Source organism: Trachurus japonicus, chromosome 17 (assembly GCF_045865225.1).
Source record: "Trachurus japonicus isolate A0001 chromosome 17, Traja_1.0".
NCBI classification, from domain to species: domain Eukaryota; kingdom Metazoa; phylum Chordata; class Actinopteri; order Carangiformes; family Carangidae; genus Trachurus; species Trachurus japonicus.
In genome coordinates this window covers 24,803,472-24,820,275 of record NC_140923.1, presented here as the reverse complement: position 1 = coordinate 24,820,275, position 16,804 = coordinate 24,803,472, and the positions used below count along the sequence as shown (strand labels likewise).

The 16,804-nt window shown below is 43.3% G+C and overlaps 1 protein-coding gene across 1 annotated transcript in view; it reads left to right on the top strand.

The window, feature by feature from the left end:
- The first annotated feature begins 224 nt into the window (after positions 1–224).
- The window catches only part of LOC146970653 (SPRY domain-containing SOCS box protein 4-like), a 55,127-nt gene continuing 38,547 nt past the window's right edge, over positions 225–16,804 (top strand). The window contains exon 1 of the mRNA XM_085804130.1: positions 225–426. The gene's annotated coding sequence lies outside the window, so the exon portion shown is untranslated. The remainder of the gene's footprint in view (positions 427–16,804) is intronic.

The window sequence follows — 16,804 nt, the reverse complement described above, 5'->3', positions numbered from 1 at the left end:
TGATCGCTTCTTGTTTGGGTCATATCCTGGAAATCAGCCCCACGACCAGTGATGAATCCAACACAGATAATGAAATATATAATTGCAAGACCTTTTTGGTTTGCACTTTTAAAATGGAAATGCAGAAGTGTGGACATAGCCCAAGGCCGAGAGATGCATGGACAGAGAGTGACACCTGTAGAGAGCTGCTAATCCCACATTAAAGTAGATTACTGTAGCAGCCTGGTGTTCCCTATACCAGTCTGTCTGGAGGAAATGGAGCTGCCATAAGCTGCTATAAGTTGCTGTGGGCTGAGAAACTGCTGGCTGTGCTGCTGTGTTGACCAGAATGCAGCTCTATGACACTCAGACCCGGTCTGAACCCTTGACTCTTGTTCATCTCTTGTGCGTCACTCCACCTGCTGCTGAGTCCTGCTGTCATACAAGGTCTGTGTGTCTGTGTGGCTGCTGTCACTCTGGTCTACACTGTGTAGTGTGGGGTGTGTGTGTGGGTGTGTGTGTCATCATTTCTGACTGATACTGTGGAATAGTTGGAAATTTCCCTGAGAAACTTTTTCGAAAAAACTAATTTTCTTTATTTTGTCTCTTTTGCTTTTGTCCGATTACATTTTACATCAGTAGGACATGGGTCTATTTTGACTGGACAACAAATACAGTAGTCCAACTAGCCCTATAATCATGAATGACTGAGTGAGTGATGGTACCTCTACCACTGCTCACTACTCGGGCGTAAAGGCCTGAAAAATAAAAGCAACAATGTGAGAAAAAAAAGAATCCTTCTCTTCTAACTTTTCTCTCTGAGTGTCAATACAGCTGAAATCCCAGCTCAGTCTTGTTTGTTAGTCCTAGTTAGTTTTTTCAGCAAAAATTAATTTACACAGCAAAGAGCTCAATGTTATTGCATAACAGTGGACTTGCATAAATGACTGATGCGATGTGGAGCTGAGTGGATCCCTGATTTGTTTGTTTATTAGTTGCATATATGATGAATCAGTGCCCATTTTAATTTTATTTAAACTCCACAGGATACTTTCATGTTTAATTGAAAAAATGTGTTAATTAATTTGTAGTATTTTCACTGCTGTTGAGGAAAATACCTTTACTTGATTGAAACAGCTGTGAAAGTAATTCTGCTTATTGGAATACCACATGAACAGTAGTTGGCAGTCTTGGGCTGTTGACTTCAGTTTGGATTGGAGGTACATGTAGACCTGCTGCAGGTATCTGGCCTTGAATTATAGCTACGAATGATGTTTTGTTATGACACAGTTACATGTCTATTCATAAGTTACACATTAACACACAAAAATGCTGACTGGGGGTATAGTGGGGCATGAAAACAACACACACATCAAAGCTGGGACAAAACAAGCCCTTTCTGCGACACGGCAGTGCCACTGTCACACAGTGTGACAACTTAACAGAGCGCACGTCGTCCTGCGTGACAAGGCCGCTGTCACATTTTGCAAAGGGGTCTCTTTGCACGGCGTGACATGTGGTAAATGGAAAATCTGAAATCCGGGTTGATGGGATCTTTAAATTCTGCTCTAAAGGACAGATACTTGCACCTGCCGCTGCACAGTGTCTGATCGTACACGTACATGAAGGGAGAGGCAGTGAGGAGACTGAACATGGGGGGTGTTGTGTTGTGTCAGTACACAGTGGTGCGTACGTAGATCTGCTGATCTCAGCTCTGATAACTGTATGATTTATTGATGACTGTCAAGCATGTAGTCTATATATTTAACTGCCCTTTCACCTTTGGCCTCAGCGATCACATGCTGGATGAAGACATTTCCATGTAAAGTGAATTCTGGGTAAAGTGCTGGATCTCATCAGGACTTCAGCCCTAAACACCATGGTGCCAACAGTTCAGATGAATCCATGAATGAATGGACAATGAGCCCAGGACGAGCGATGACTTCATGTGCATAAAGGGATAGTAGCATTTTTTTTTAAAGTGGGGTTGTATGATCTACAAATAGCCCCTAAGTACTGTAATTGCAGTAGAAGACTCTCTGCACTCCTCCCGTTAGCAACGCCAGCCCATAGACCTGCCCACAGATCTACAACATACATTGTTGTGAATGGACCCAAAGAAACGGCCTTTTTTTCGTGGCCTAAAAGAGGTTTTACCTGAAAAAAAAATACACAGTTCCATTGTTCGCTGTAATATAATTTTTTCCAGCCCCTCAAAGTGCAGGAAAAACGCTGTTTTTATTTGGACCTAACCAACTGCTGATCGGCGGGCGCTAACCCTGGGTGGAGGGATACGTGAGTTGGTTAGGTCCAAATAAAAACTGCGTTTTTCCTACACTTTGAAGGGCTGGAAAAAATTATATTATAGCGAACAATGGAAATGTGTATTTTTTTTTCACGTAAAACCTCTTTTAGGCCACGAAAATAGGCCGTTTCTTTGGGTCCATTCACAACAGTGTATTTTGTAAATCTCTGGGCAGCGCTATGGACTGGCGTTGCTAACGGGAGGAGTGCAGAGAGTCTTCTACTGCAATTAAAGTACTTAGGGGCTATTTGTAGATCATACAACCCCACTTTTAAAAAAATGCTACTATCCCTTTAATTCTGTGTTTTCTGTCTTCAGCCCGCTCATCTGTGACATGATGATATGTGATATGTAATAATGTTTGACACCAGATAAAAGTAAATCTGTTCTCTGGTCTAAGTGTGACAGAGGAGGACATCCCCTCTAGTCTCATCGCCTCCTCGCCCTCTGTGTGCTGTCCAGCAGCTTGTTCTTTTATCTTTGTGTGTGTGTGTGGACAGAGATAATGACTCCACCGATAAACCTCTGTCTCTGTCTGTATTTTTTCTATCTGATCGTCTGTCTGCATGACTCTGCCCTGGTTTCTTGTTTTGGACCTGTGACTCGTGATTTGGAAACAATGGTTGATTCAGTAAAGAAAATGACTGGTGCAAATATTCTGCACAATAAGCCCCATCCACGTGCAGTTGGAAGTGCACGGTCGGTGACCCGCTGGAGACAGCAGAGCGGACGACCAGAAGATGCGTCTGTGCTTGAGCAGGACCGGGTGAGAGGAAGTGATGCTGGTGTGTCAGTGTGGTTTGGTGGAGCCGTTTTCACAAGGTATGACATGTTCATACTTGTGTGCCATGTCGACTGTAAAAAATTACTGGAGAGCTTGTAGGCCATTGAATAAAAGTGAGTGAAGTCTATAAAGCAACGTGTGTCGGGGTAGACAGCGCTGTCCTAGAAGCAGTTTGATGTTGGGGACACATGTTTTTTTTTTCTATCCCTGTGGTGAGCTACTATTGCAATATGACAATAATGTTTTTATTGCTGCAGCCTGAGAATGAACTAAATTTAGTCCCTATGTTTTCAGTTCTTCAGCACCTACAGTGTGTGATCCACCTATTTTGCTTAAAAACACAAACTTTGTCATTAGCTGCCTGTCTTTACACTAGTGTTTTTTAGCACAGCATAAACCACGCACCTAGGAGTGTCAGCGGTGGTGTGTGTAATGTCTGTGCGTGTAATGGAATCAGCCACGTTAGAGTGACAATATTACATTCACTGCACATGTTGTCAAGGCCCATTTAATTGAAGGATTTGGCCTTTATAAGACATTTAATTGACAAATGATACAGCAGCGTAATGAGAGTCTGCAATCAGAGGTTGAATTTGTGTGCTTTTCTCGCTCTCTGTGGGAGGGAGGAGGCCACCTTTCACAAGCTGATCTGTGTGTGTGTGTGTGAGTCGGTGTGAGTCCATGAGTGTGTGTGTGTTAATGATTTAGGGTCTCTGTGGGACCCTGACAGGAGGATTTGGCACGTGGCAACGAGGGGTCATCGGTGACAGACGCAGACCAGCAGATGCTGGAGAAAAAGGGTGGAGAGAGGACACAGAAGGGAAGAAAAGGGAGAGTAAAAAAAAAAAAGAAAAAGAAAAAAGAGGAGGAGGATAAGCTGTGGAAAGGAAAATGGTGGGAGGAGGGGAGCAGCAAGGGAGGTGCTGGATTGATGATTAAATGAGCAGAGATGTTGGGGAAAAAGAGGGAAAAGGACGGGGAGGGAGGAGGGAGGGCGAAGGGCTGGAGGGAGGGAGAAGAGGGCAGACAGGAGTCACGGAGGACAGTGACGAAGAGGCCATCGGGCAGCTTGAAAATCCTGATCTAGCGTAAACAGGAAATGCTGACAGATGATTGTCATATGACTCCTTATTGTCATGTGAAGTATTTTTGAGTTGCTGACATAAGCAATTATTGGGGCTTTGAAATAAAACAATCTTACAAAAGTGTTGTTTTTTTTTTAAATTGTGGAAATTCATTGAAACTGCAAAATTTGACCGAAACAGGTGACAAGATCTAAACAAAACTGTGAACTGCAAACAAAGGGTCGTCATTACTGATGACCTGGCCTGAGAGAAAGAGAGAGCTTTCTGAGAGGGAAGGACATGATACCCAGTGACAGTGTCATTGAATAGTGCTTGTGTTCTGTACAAAGTGAGACAGTGACTCACTAAGCTTTCCTATAATGAAACGAGACATGGAAAGGTTGTGTTTTAATGGAGACAGGGGGAGAAAGAGACAGAGATGGGAGGGGTCGGGTGGGGTGGGAGTGGGGGGCTGAAAGCTGCAGATCGCTCTCCGTCCCTCCTGCTGCCTCCATTTACCATCATTGATTGTGCAGCCAGGCTGAATGCTGTACTCTGATGGCCAGCATGTGTATACCAGTGTGTGTAAGAGGCAAAGAGGCAGCTCACTGTGTGTTTTAGTGAACCTCTCCTTTTGTGTTCCCGCAGTTATGGCAGTTGTGCTCTCGTCTCCTTATGAGCGTCATCACACGGTGTCCTCACAGGGAACGATGAGGACATTTTACAGCTCATTTCTCCTTTAAGGGGCCATAAAACTCAGAGTTGGGTTTGATGAGGTTAGTCCAACGTTGAAATGGGTTTATGATTGAAACTATGATTAAGTAATAGGTTTCAAAAGTGTCAACACCACTTTGTGTTTGCACCATTTAATAATTGTTATTTGAACTATATTTGCCTGATGAAAGCCTGACGATTTGCAGCATGAAATGATCTTGGAAAATTTGTGTGAATAATATGTTCAGCCACCGAGGGAAATGAAGTTAGTGCGCCTTTACAGTACATCAGCAGCAGATTCAAAAGAGAAGAAAACTAGTTCAGTCAGCAGGAAGGAGGCTAGGAAAGTGACTGAAGCAAAAGGGGCAGGAACACAAAGCATTGTTTTTGAGACAAGATGAAATGCTGCAACTTACAGAGAAAAAGTAGGGAAGTAGATTTATGCAGATGATGAATGTTGGCTCTTTATTTATTAATTTATTTGCTTTGTTTTGTTTTACAGTGCAAAACACCAAAATAAAGGTCATTTAAGTTACAGAGAATTAGGTAACGTAAGGGGGGGTTAGGTTGTTTGACTATTTCTTGGTTACCTGCAGTGACTTTGAGTGCCACTGCACCAGGCCAGTAAACCCTCCATAAAACCATGAATGTAGCTGAACCTCTAACTAGTAAGTTTATTTTCCAAAACATAACTTTTATTTGAAGTCAGGGTTCTCACATGTGCAGGACTGTTGCTGTTTCAGTGTTTTCAGATTCACATGTGAAAAGAGCAGCTGATTGCTCGAACACAAAACGAGCCGGTGTGTCCTCCATCACCTCGACCAGACCAGGCCGTGCCCCTGATGCTTTCTCTCTGCCATCTGTACACAGTAATTCAACCTTCTACTGTTTCCTCTTTTCCTCCTTCTCCTCCTCTTTCTCTCCCTCTAACCGTCCTTCTCCCTGAGGCTGCGTTTTTGAGACCCTTGTTCCTCCCTTTTTCCTTTCTTCTATACTCCTGTTCCTCCCTTCTGTCCATCTCACTCTCCATCCCTCTCTGTCGATCCCTCTCCCCTGGGCCATGGACTGTTGGATGGCTTTGTGTTTGACACGTGTGTTGGTATAGGAAGCAGTGCACGCACACACACACACACACACATGCACACACCGCGCACACACACACACATGCATGCACGCCTCCAGTTTCTATTGTCAGTAAGCTGCTCAGCTGTGAGGCCCCTAGCCCTAATTCTGTGTGTGTGGGGCGAGGACAGGGCCCCCATTGTCCTGCAGATTAACTCACACTCACACACACACACACACACGTGTCCCCAGACCCCATGGGGTCCGTTAAGTGTGAATGTGCCTTGAGGTAGAAAATCAGGGGGCAATTTATGGCGGGGTCCAGCTGAGAAGATGGGGGATGTACCGCAGATGCAGTCCTCTGTTTGAAGCTTTAATGTCAAAGTGTATCTGCCATCCTTTTCTTTAAGGATAGAGGTGAGTCCCAGCCTTTTTATTAGACTGCACTATAAAAAGAAAAATGTACATGAATTAGATTTGAGCAGCTGTGAACTGACAATTAAAATACTGACACAAATGGACAACGACAGTGTGAGCTACAACAAGGTTATCAAACTCTTTCAAAATCATATCACAGATACATAAAGCTTTAAAACGGTGAAATGTACTGTGGACTATCTTAAACACCGAAGGATCTTATCAGGAAGCGTGCACTCTCAGTGGGATTTTACACACAGTATATGAGAAACCTGTGAAGCCAGACAACACAATCAATTTCGGTGATCACTGGTTTGAAGCAAAGCCGCCCCAAACTAAAACCCAGAAAAGCCTCATCCGGCAGAATGAGGTGGGAGTTTGTGGGTTTGTGTTCTACATGTAAATTAAACTGTTAATTAGCAGCGGGAAAATAATGAGATGAAGCAGAGGATGCTGCCGTATGCACAGAACTTAAACGTGTCTTTAAAGCTGATCCTTTTTCTCATCGCTTGGTTAACTCCTTTGGTCATATTACAAAGCCAGAATCATACAACCAGCCTCCTCTTCTTAAAGAAACAACATGTAATTGGCATTTGTTGAAGAACTGATGGGTCTGTGAAGCAAGGATTACAAAATAGAAGTGATGGGATTATAGCAATTAAACTACTGTAGTGTAAACAACCAAGACTTTGAACTTATTTCATGTGCACACAGCTGCTTTAAATTACAAACAAGGCATTACTTTTCAGGTACATCCCTTAATTCAGAGGGAAACTCATCAGTGAAATATTTTCCCAAACCATAAAACCTGAACTTGGACTCACAGCAGCAGCAGCGTGACTTTCATGAAAACGAAGCCTCAGATTCTTTGCCAGATTTCAAGCCTCACTTCAAACCCTCCCTCCTCTCTACCTGTGTGTATTATGTTAAGCCTACAGTGACTGCTTACATTCAAAACCGTTGACCTACAGCGGCTGCTGTCTAGAATAACCAGTCAGGTTATGTGTCTAACCCATATGTCGGCCTCAGGTGATCCATAGCTGCCAGGGAGTGTTTGTGCAGATCTGCACGTTTCCTCTTTTCCAGCTCTCGGTCTGAATAAGGCCAATTGATTGGCTTTAACTTGTGAACATTTGTGCCGAAACTTCTGAGCCCAATACATTCCTGTTTTTCTTTCTTTCTTTTTCTTTTCTTTTTACCTTTTTACATCTAAATTCAAGGAGTTTACACGCTCTACAAATAACTTTCAATTTAAAAGTTCAACATTTTTGGAAAACGTGCCAATGTTCTTTCTGGTGCTGAGAAAATCTGAGCCAAATGAATTTTATTTTTGAATATGATGATAAACCCTGATTATGTGTCCTCACGTTTTCAATTTTCTCTTATTCGTTCATTACAGTTTTTTTTCAACAGCAATTGGTCAAAACTGAAGTCATTTTCAAAACTCTTAACATGGTCTGCAAAACAGAAGTCCATGTGGAGCAAACTGTGAATCATTTGCTCTTTCACACAAAATGCACTCAGGGACCACAGTCACCAAAATTCATAAACATTTCTCTTAGTTACTACTCTAGTTACTAGTCCACCACCTAGGAGGGTTTCTGTGCTTTTCCACTGTAGCCACAGTGAAATCTTTAGAAAATCATATGAAAAATATTGATATACTATACGTTGTTTTTTTTTTTTGTTTTTTTTTAACAATAGCTAAGACCCCTTTTTCAGTTCTGTATAGCCACATTTTCAGAACTCTTACTGTCATACAGTTAGCACAACATCAACCTGTGTGGGCTATACAATTGTAAATACAAGGCTACAGTCAGCAGACTGATTGCTTAGCACAAAGACTGTAAACAGCTAGCTACGCTCTTTTATCAACACAATCCACCTCAAAGCACTTCGATATATTTCTATTTCATATTCCTGGTTTGTTTCATTCATAGAAAAACCAATGCATAAAAACAACTTACTGTTTTATTGGGCTTATGTTCCTGTTTCTTGGCTTGGACCAGTTGTTAACATAAGCAGCCAGCCATATAGTCAAACTAAGCTGAACATCTGCAGACACCGTGTGTGTGTGTGTGTGTGTTAGATAGGCCACTGTGTGTCCTTTGACTGCACCAGTGGCTGATTAAATGCATTTTCTTTGTTAATCGTAGATGTCTGAGAATGATAAAATAATGACAGAGTGGGAGGAGGGGTCCCTGCTGGTTGTTGCAATAGTCTTGGGAAAAGGAAGTCCGTACAGGAAGTGAGCTGGCTGGGCCTCAGTCCTGTGTGACTGCAAACACTTAGGTCTGTCTCACCACTGTACACATGTGTCTGTATGGTATGGTGCAGTTGTACACACAAACACTCCTTTTGCTGGAGGACATTTCATGTGTTTGTGTTTGTGTCAGTGTGCATTGTGCATGTGTGTGTGGGGCTTGTTTTCAAATGCCACATGGAGATGAATATTGTAGTGAAAGAGAAAGAAAGCATGTGTTATTCCAAATGCTGTGTCCTCGCTTCCCCGGCTTTGTGAATGACTGATGTAGCTGCAGGAAGAGGCTGATAAATGAACTTAATCATCACATCACCTCAGAGCCAAGTTATGCAGTAATGTGCAGATGTGTTCAGATACACTATGACGATGGGATGGGGGGGGGGGCAGCACAAAACAGAGCAGGTCATTGCCCAGACAAAAACTGTCACTGATGTCATGTTTTGATTGCAGAGATGTAAAGTAGAAAAAGGAACACTTTGTACTCTGAAACAATAATCTAACCCAGTGGAGAGAGAAGTTTCTCTCATGAGTAATTTTATCTTTCGAGAGTTCCAACACTTTACTTGCAAATCCGGCGTAACCTTTGACTTTTCACAGACTTACATTTCTCTGTGATCTTTGTATTTTCCAACTTTACCACTACAAATTCATGCACACAAAGGAACACAAGGGGTCTTTCTCACCTTGATGCCACATGCTCCTCTCGTGCAGCATGAGCAGCACGTGTAGTAGGTGTGTGTGTGTGTGTGTGTATGGCGGTGTGTGTGCCTCCTAACAGAGGGGGGAGGGGGCAGCTTGGCTCGGTTTGGCTCGGTGTGAGCTCTTTGTGAGAAAAAGGGGGGAGTCAGGAACCGGGTGTTTCTCTCAGCTGCCTGCCGGTCTGGTTGCTGTTGGTAACTTTGCTTGATGAGATCAGAGGGGATCGGCTTTCAGCCCTTCATGTCTCTCTCTCTCTTTCTCTCTCTCTGTGTGCGCTCGCACTCACTCTCTCGGAAAGACTGAAGGGGAACTGAGACAAGAGTGGGGCTGAAAGTCTGTTCGGAGCTGGAGCTGTCAGCGGCTGTGACGACACTGCCTTGGAAACACACACATTAGAGTTGGGAGTGTGTTGAGGAGGGGGACGAGGAAGAAGTGATAGCCTCAGGACAGATAAGCTCCAGGGAGGGAAAAGAGGGAGGGAACAAGGGAGGAGTAAGGAGGAGGGAGAGGTGGGCAGCCCTGTGAGGAAAGAGGGAGTCTCTCTCTCTCTCTTTCTGTCTCAGACTGACTCGCAGGCTGCTGGTTTTCTCGTCCTCCGTCCTCCTGTCCTCCTCTCCTCCTCTCTCCTCGGGCTCTCTGGCTGCCGACCGCCGGCCGGGAGGAGTTTCAGCTGTGTTTTGGCTGCCGTTTGGATTTGAACATGGACTCGGGCTGATCCGCTTCACGCCCGCGAGACAAGAGAGGAGTCTCTGGAGATTCACCGTAAGCTGCTTGATCTGTTGTTGTGTAGTCTACAAGGTGTAGCCTAGTGTGTCATCGCTGAAATATGTCTCATCTAAAAAGAGATTGTTGCTATTTCAGTAGTAGAGTGTGTGAGTTTACTTGTGGAAGGAACGCTGTACAGCTCTATGTGATGTGATGCTTAGACAGTTCATACAGTCATATACCACACACGCCTGAGGGTTAAAGTAGCTGTAAGTACGATTAGTTTCTCAGTCTGTTTACATTAGACCAGATCAGCCCTGCTGCTGCTGTTAACCTTTTGACAACACGCTCCTCTCCTGTGGATGCTACTGTGCACTCGGGTCTCTCCTCTTCCCTCCCTCCCTCCCTCTCTCCCTCCTCTTTCTCATCCTCTGTCACCTTTAATTTTCTTAATGGTCTCGAATCCCCAGCTGGCCAGCCGGGATAGCCCTGTATGTCTGTGTGTGTGTGAGTGTTTGTGTGTGTGTGTGTCTGCTTTTGTCCAGTGGAGATGGAGAGTTGAGAGTTCTGGGATAAGCTACCCCTAGGATCCCCCCCCCCCGCTCACATACAATAATAGGATAGATCCTGCTTTCTATTTTTACACACACTGTCTGTCTATACGTTACAAACACTCCTAATCTGACGTCTCGCTCCTCGTTTGCCTGCAGTAGCTTTTCTCCCTGTGTTGTGTTTAGTCTATGGATTGGGGTGGGAGGGTGTGTTTGTGTGGTCCATTCTGGCACAGAGAGATAGCAGCTCTCCTTTCTGACTTTACCCTTTTGTTTTGTCAGCTGCTGACCTCTGTTTCTCTCTCTCTCTCCATCTCTTCCATTGTTTGTGTTCTCTCTTGCTGTCTTTATTTCACTCAAATCCACGCAGCCTTCCTCCACCGCAGCCTTTTTTTTTTATTGTTAAGCCTTTTATTTAAGTAATTGCTCTATTTAGGCACTCTTTCTAATTTCCTCCCTCTCTTTCTTTTCATTTTTTTCTCCTCTGTTTGTTGTAATTTGAGAACCCCAATGAGGATTCTCAATATCATGCTGTTTGTGTGTGTGCATGTTTGTGTAGATGTACTTTTCTCTGTCCAGTCGCCTCGTGTTCCACTTTACACAGAGCAATTTTGGAGAGCCCTATGGTGAGAGAGGCAAGTGCCCCAATCATAAAACATGAGCGTGTGTGTGTGTGTGTGTGTGTGTCATAGAGCTCTGCTTCCAAGAATTCCCATTATCTCTTGATTATTGTTTGACTAATTGATGAATTGCTTAGTCAATAAAATGTCAGACAAGGGAGAAAAATGCACTTCCCAAGTCACCAGATGCCAGTGTGACGGCTTCAGATTGCTTTTTTTTTGTCCTCACCTCAAATATGTTAATTTTATGGTTGTGAAAAACAAAAAAGGCAGTAAATGCTCATAAAGGTTTAGCATTTTTCGAAACGTCTCTTTGTTGGCTGGTGACTGCTTTAGTTAGAAAATAGCTCAATTGAATAGATGAAATTTAGTTTCATTTTTTTGATAAATAACCTAACATTAATAATACTAATTAATAAACTAAATATTTTAAACTCCTAGCCCCTTAACCATCCACAAAAATGTCTTTATACAGTATAATGTAGAAATGTCATAAGAAATCATGTGTTGGTGTGTCATCACGCTCCTGCGAGGGCGGGTTGGAGGATAAGTGAGTGATGTAGCAATGCGTCATATTCAGGCAAGATTCGATTCAGTTTCATTACTGCTAGGGCTGTGAATCTGCCACCTGAATCTACTGCAACTCCACAGAGGTTTATGGATGGCACTGCCAAGGCCTTCTACATGTGTGTGTGTGTATATACAGCATATATATGTGTGTGTGTGTGTGTGTGTGCATGTATCCATGTATGTGTGTGTTTGACAGATTAATAGGGTTTCCGTAAGGCTGTAGCACTAATGGTCTTCCCCTTAGGGCACCATGGATTTCAGATGTCACAGCAGGCATGAGGGAAATATAAGAACTTAGGAGCAGACAACGTTGTGTGTTCATACAGCTTGTGTGTTACAACCTGTCTAAAAATAGTGCATTTCATTTTTTACGGAAACTATCGAGTGCAAGTTCCTGCAAATGACCAAGAATGGAAGTTAAGTATCTTCTTAGATGAGAAATGAGGGAATTTTTACAGTGGGAATGTTCTTTTCCTGAGAAGAACAGATAATTGTAGGCAGAGGAAGAAGATGTGCGGGAAGGAACATGATTCATTTGGGGGAAGTTATTTCGTAAAGAGTTCAGACTGATGGAAGAAAAAACGAAGGGAGAGTACATGGAAGTGATGCATCAGGGAAATCTCACCAAAGGCAACCATCAGCTTGTGCGTAAAGGTCATTTCTTCTTCCACAACAAGTAACGCAGTCAATTTCACCCCTGTGTGAGGAGGTCTGTGGACGACCGGGATGCAGCTGTGTGTGAATTTGCTCGTGTTCAGTGTTTTGCAGACTTTGCTTTTTCTCTGCATGCTGAGCTCGCATCCATGCCGCGTGGTAGACGCTGGGGCATTCGGTGTGGCATTTGATGGCGGTGCCTGAAGGACCGATTCAGAGAATGTCAGCTCGGCTGTATAGTCTCCGTGGATTTTACTGGTACAGTAAAGGCAAAGAGAAACTCAGAGAGACTACGGACAGAGACAGATGGATAGGGGGAATAAGACAGAAAGTATAGCGGGGGAAAATGAGCGAGGAGAAAGAGAGAAGATGTGTGAGGAAACAGTCAAATTTACAAAGAGAGACATTGATAAAAGAGCCTTCATCCACAAATGCCTAATAAGTCCAGGGATGTCCATGTGAGCGCACCACTTCTTCTCATCAGCTGCGAGATAAGTTTGGAGTGTCTGTCTGTATTTTGACATCCTGTTAGGAGCCAGACGCTACAGTTTATGTCTAACGCTGGCATCTTCAGCCACCCAGGGATTCCCTCAGTAGGAATGAATGTCAGCAATGTCGAGGGGACGGTAGTTTGTTTAATCTAGTGGGTACAGCTGCTTGCTCTGAAGAGATATTATATAAATGTGTGTGTTTGTGTCTGTTGCTGTGCATTTTGTGACGGCGTGTAAGCCCTTTTATACAAACGCCGCCCCAAGGAATGGAAAGTGGAAGAAGTGACCGCTTTGTGATTCATTCGGGTGTCACAGGAATGAGACAAAGTTGCTGTAATTTACTGTGACAGTTGAGGTTCAAATAAGGTCAGAGTGGTCTACAAATCTGTAGTGCAATGGTAGGAATGAGGTGATACGGTCAGAGTTTAGGAGCTTTTGTGTTCGTAAAAGGGCAGACGAAGAACAGGGGTGAGTGAAATTACAATCTGTCAGTTATAATGAGGCACATGAAATCTGTTTGGCACTCGCCTGGTCTCAAACTGCAAATTCATCTCCTTGTTATGACTTTTCATGTTGAATTTCAAGCTTGACCAACATACCAGCAAGTAAGCACAAGTAGCACAAAAAACAAGTGCCTTGCTCTGTAGAATAATTTGAGTTCACCGACCCTTGACAGATGAGTCAAAAAAAAAACTGCTGACATATTTTAATGCAGACTCATAGCCATTCCCTAAGAAAAAGATGCTCAATATTTCAAGAGGAAGCAGCTGAATCTCTCAGAACAGACGTGTAAAAAGTTTTACTTGCAGCTTATTAAATGTTTCATGGCTCTGAGTTTCCAAATAACTGTTCCCTTTGTCCCAGGGTGTTGTGGGGGTGAATCATGAAGTTTGGTGGAAACCTAGATCAACTTTGTAAACTGTTTTCTTTAAGGAGAATGAAAATGTTTTGAGGGAATAGTTTGACATTTTAAGAAATATGTTTATTAAGGTTCTTGAAGAAAAATACCAATCTAATAAACAGAGCAGAAAATGAAGGAAACACTCAGCCTGGCAATGTCCAAAAGTAGCAAAGTCAAAACCAAAGTTCACTCATTAACATGTTTTTGTTTAAACCTTTAAAAAAGTGAAAAGTGAGAAGCTTTTCTTGGCTGCCTGAGGTCTCTGTTGGTTGCATGGCAACCTTACAGTAACAACAAGAAACTAGTCTGGTCAAGAAATAGTCCCTCTTAAAACCTCAGACTGTCATTTTGCACTTTTAGTTTTGTTTCCTCTGAACAGAGCCAGTCTTTATATAAGCTTAGCTCAAGAACTGTTACCTGGCACTGTTTATTGAACAGATGAGCATATTGTTAGTCTTTCAGAAAGTGAATAATATGTCATAAATATTCCTTTCAAATGTCTTTCTTGGCATTTGACTCTTACAGCTACATCTGACTCACTAAACAAGCCCATTGTCTCCACTAAACGGTGTTAATGGTGAAAACAGCAGCTGTTCCTGCTGCTGTCGGTCTGTCTGCAGGTGGCTGCGATGATAACTTGCAGACCAACTGATCTGAGATGAAAGACGAGCGCGCACACCGCAAACACACTCTCAGACCAGACGTTCATGCATCAACACAGAAACAGGAAGGCTGAATGACTGTGTAACCATTAGTCCTCCTCACTCTCTGGGGTGTTGTGGGTCACTGGTTGTCCTTGATTAGCCCACACACACAAACTAGAAATATAGTCATATACAGCAACTTTTTTTTTTAACAATATGTGGAAGTCTTACTAACTAACTCATATGTTCATATTTAGGGATTTGGTGCTTTTGGGTGTGGAAAAAGCCCACAGACATCTCTGGTCTGTTCTCTGAGGGTGGTGCAGTATGAGTGAGAGGTTCCTCAGCAGTTTCCTATCCAAATGTGTGAGTCTGTGTTTGTGTGTGACTTCAAAGCCTGTCTGCCCAGTCAGAGCTCGTTGGAGAGTTTTAAATGAAACACAGTCTGAGGCAGACACACACATCAACAAACACTCTTCTCTTGTACAATGTTACACACACACACACACACACACACACACACACACACACACACACACACACACACACACACACACACACACACACACACACAAGCCCTTACAAGCTTTTTAGTGACTGGAGCTTGTTAGTAGTGCAGCATGAGAAGCCAGATGAGTCCAGCCCACACACCAGGTGCACACTGCCGTCTGTCTGTCTGTCTCCTGTCTGCCTGCTTATCTAATCCTCTTCCACTATTTGACAACGCGTCTACATCAGTTTCTAATTTAATATCACTGATTATTGATATAACAATTACTAATTATTGTATCATTATCATATAGTAGCTATATGATAATTACTGTGTTATGAGAACCAGAAAACATTATCTTGTTTCAGCTTCTAAAGGTTGTGGGTTTTTATGTGACAAAGACTGGTGTGCTGGTTGGACAAATGGAATAATATACTGTATAGACTTGTGAAATGTTATTGGTGAATGGTGAAAACAATTTTCCAAATAAACTCATCTATCTATCTATCTATCTATCTATCTATCTATCTATCTATCTATCTATCTATCTATCTATCTATCTATCTATCTATCTATCTATCTATCTATCTATCTATCTATCTATCTATCTATCTATCTATCTATCTATCTATCTATCTATCTATCTATCTATCTATCTGTCTATCTGTCTGTCTGTCTGTAAAAAATGTGAGTTTATTAGTCAGTCAAGAAAAGAATAATTGGTTGCAGCTCTACATCAAATGCCAATCAATGCCTGCCATTTAGTATAGCCTACTAAATTATGGAAATGTGCGTCTTTGCATTTGTGTCTCCATACCTGTCTAACTCAGCTGAAAGTGGAGACGAAGGGAGGGGGGAACAAGTGCAGTCGGTCCTCACTGAGTTGGCTGCAGGAGAAGAGAGGGATGGAGTGAGGGAGGGAGAGTAAACAACAGATGGTGGAAGCATGTTGCTGCTATTCACAGAAGCAAACGCCGCGCCAGCCCGCCACCAGCCTACTGAGAGGTTACCCACGCAATGGTGACCGTGGCAACACGGGGTCAGAGGTCAAGTGCCTCCTTGATGGCAGCCTGTAATGCCAGATTGTCATCCTCTCGTGTGGCGCTAGACTCGGCCAGCTGAGATTGAGACACACACACACACACACACACACATAGACGTGTACAAACACACGGGGAGTTTGCACAGAGTTAAACAGTGTTTTTCTGTGATGACTCTGGAATCTTCCAAGCTGGGTCCACCCTGAACCCACCTGCCAGCCGTGATGACACACACTGAGGCAGCTGCGTGTGTGTGTGTGTGTGTGTGTGTGTGTGTGTGTCCGAGCACTGAACCCTCTCATGCTGAGTGGTGAACTGAGTGGTGGCACACATTGGCTGCCAGCTGCCATGACCTCATTCACGTCGAGAGAGAAGAGGAGAGGTAGAATGGAGAAAATGCAAACAGTCACATTAGTTTTACACAGAATTACACCATGATCTCACTCTGCGGTCTGGTAGAAGACTGGTTCGGTGGCTATAATTGTGCATGTGTCATCAGTATCTGGTTTAAAAAGAAAAACACTGTACATATTTTAATATCACCTTGAAAGACGAGCAGTCGCCTTTGTTTACGATGCCCCTTAAAGTGTCTGTTCAGCTCAATATTCTTGGCTCTCCAGACTGAAGTAACCACGTCTGGGAAGAGCGTCTGTTTGACTCTTTGGATGTATCTATAGGCAGCCTGGTGTTGACACGTAAATAAACTGCGAGGTGTGAGACTGTATTACCAGAAGAAGCGTCAGTTCAACGAAGACACATAAAAATAAACGCTGCTCTGTGGCTTGTGGTGGGAGATGTACCAGACGACATGAGAAATAGGGTTTCGTCATCCACTTCCCTATCGGCCCGAG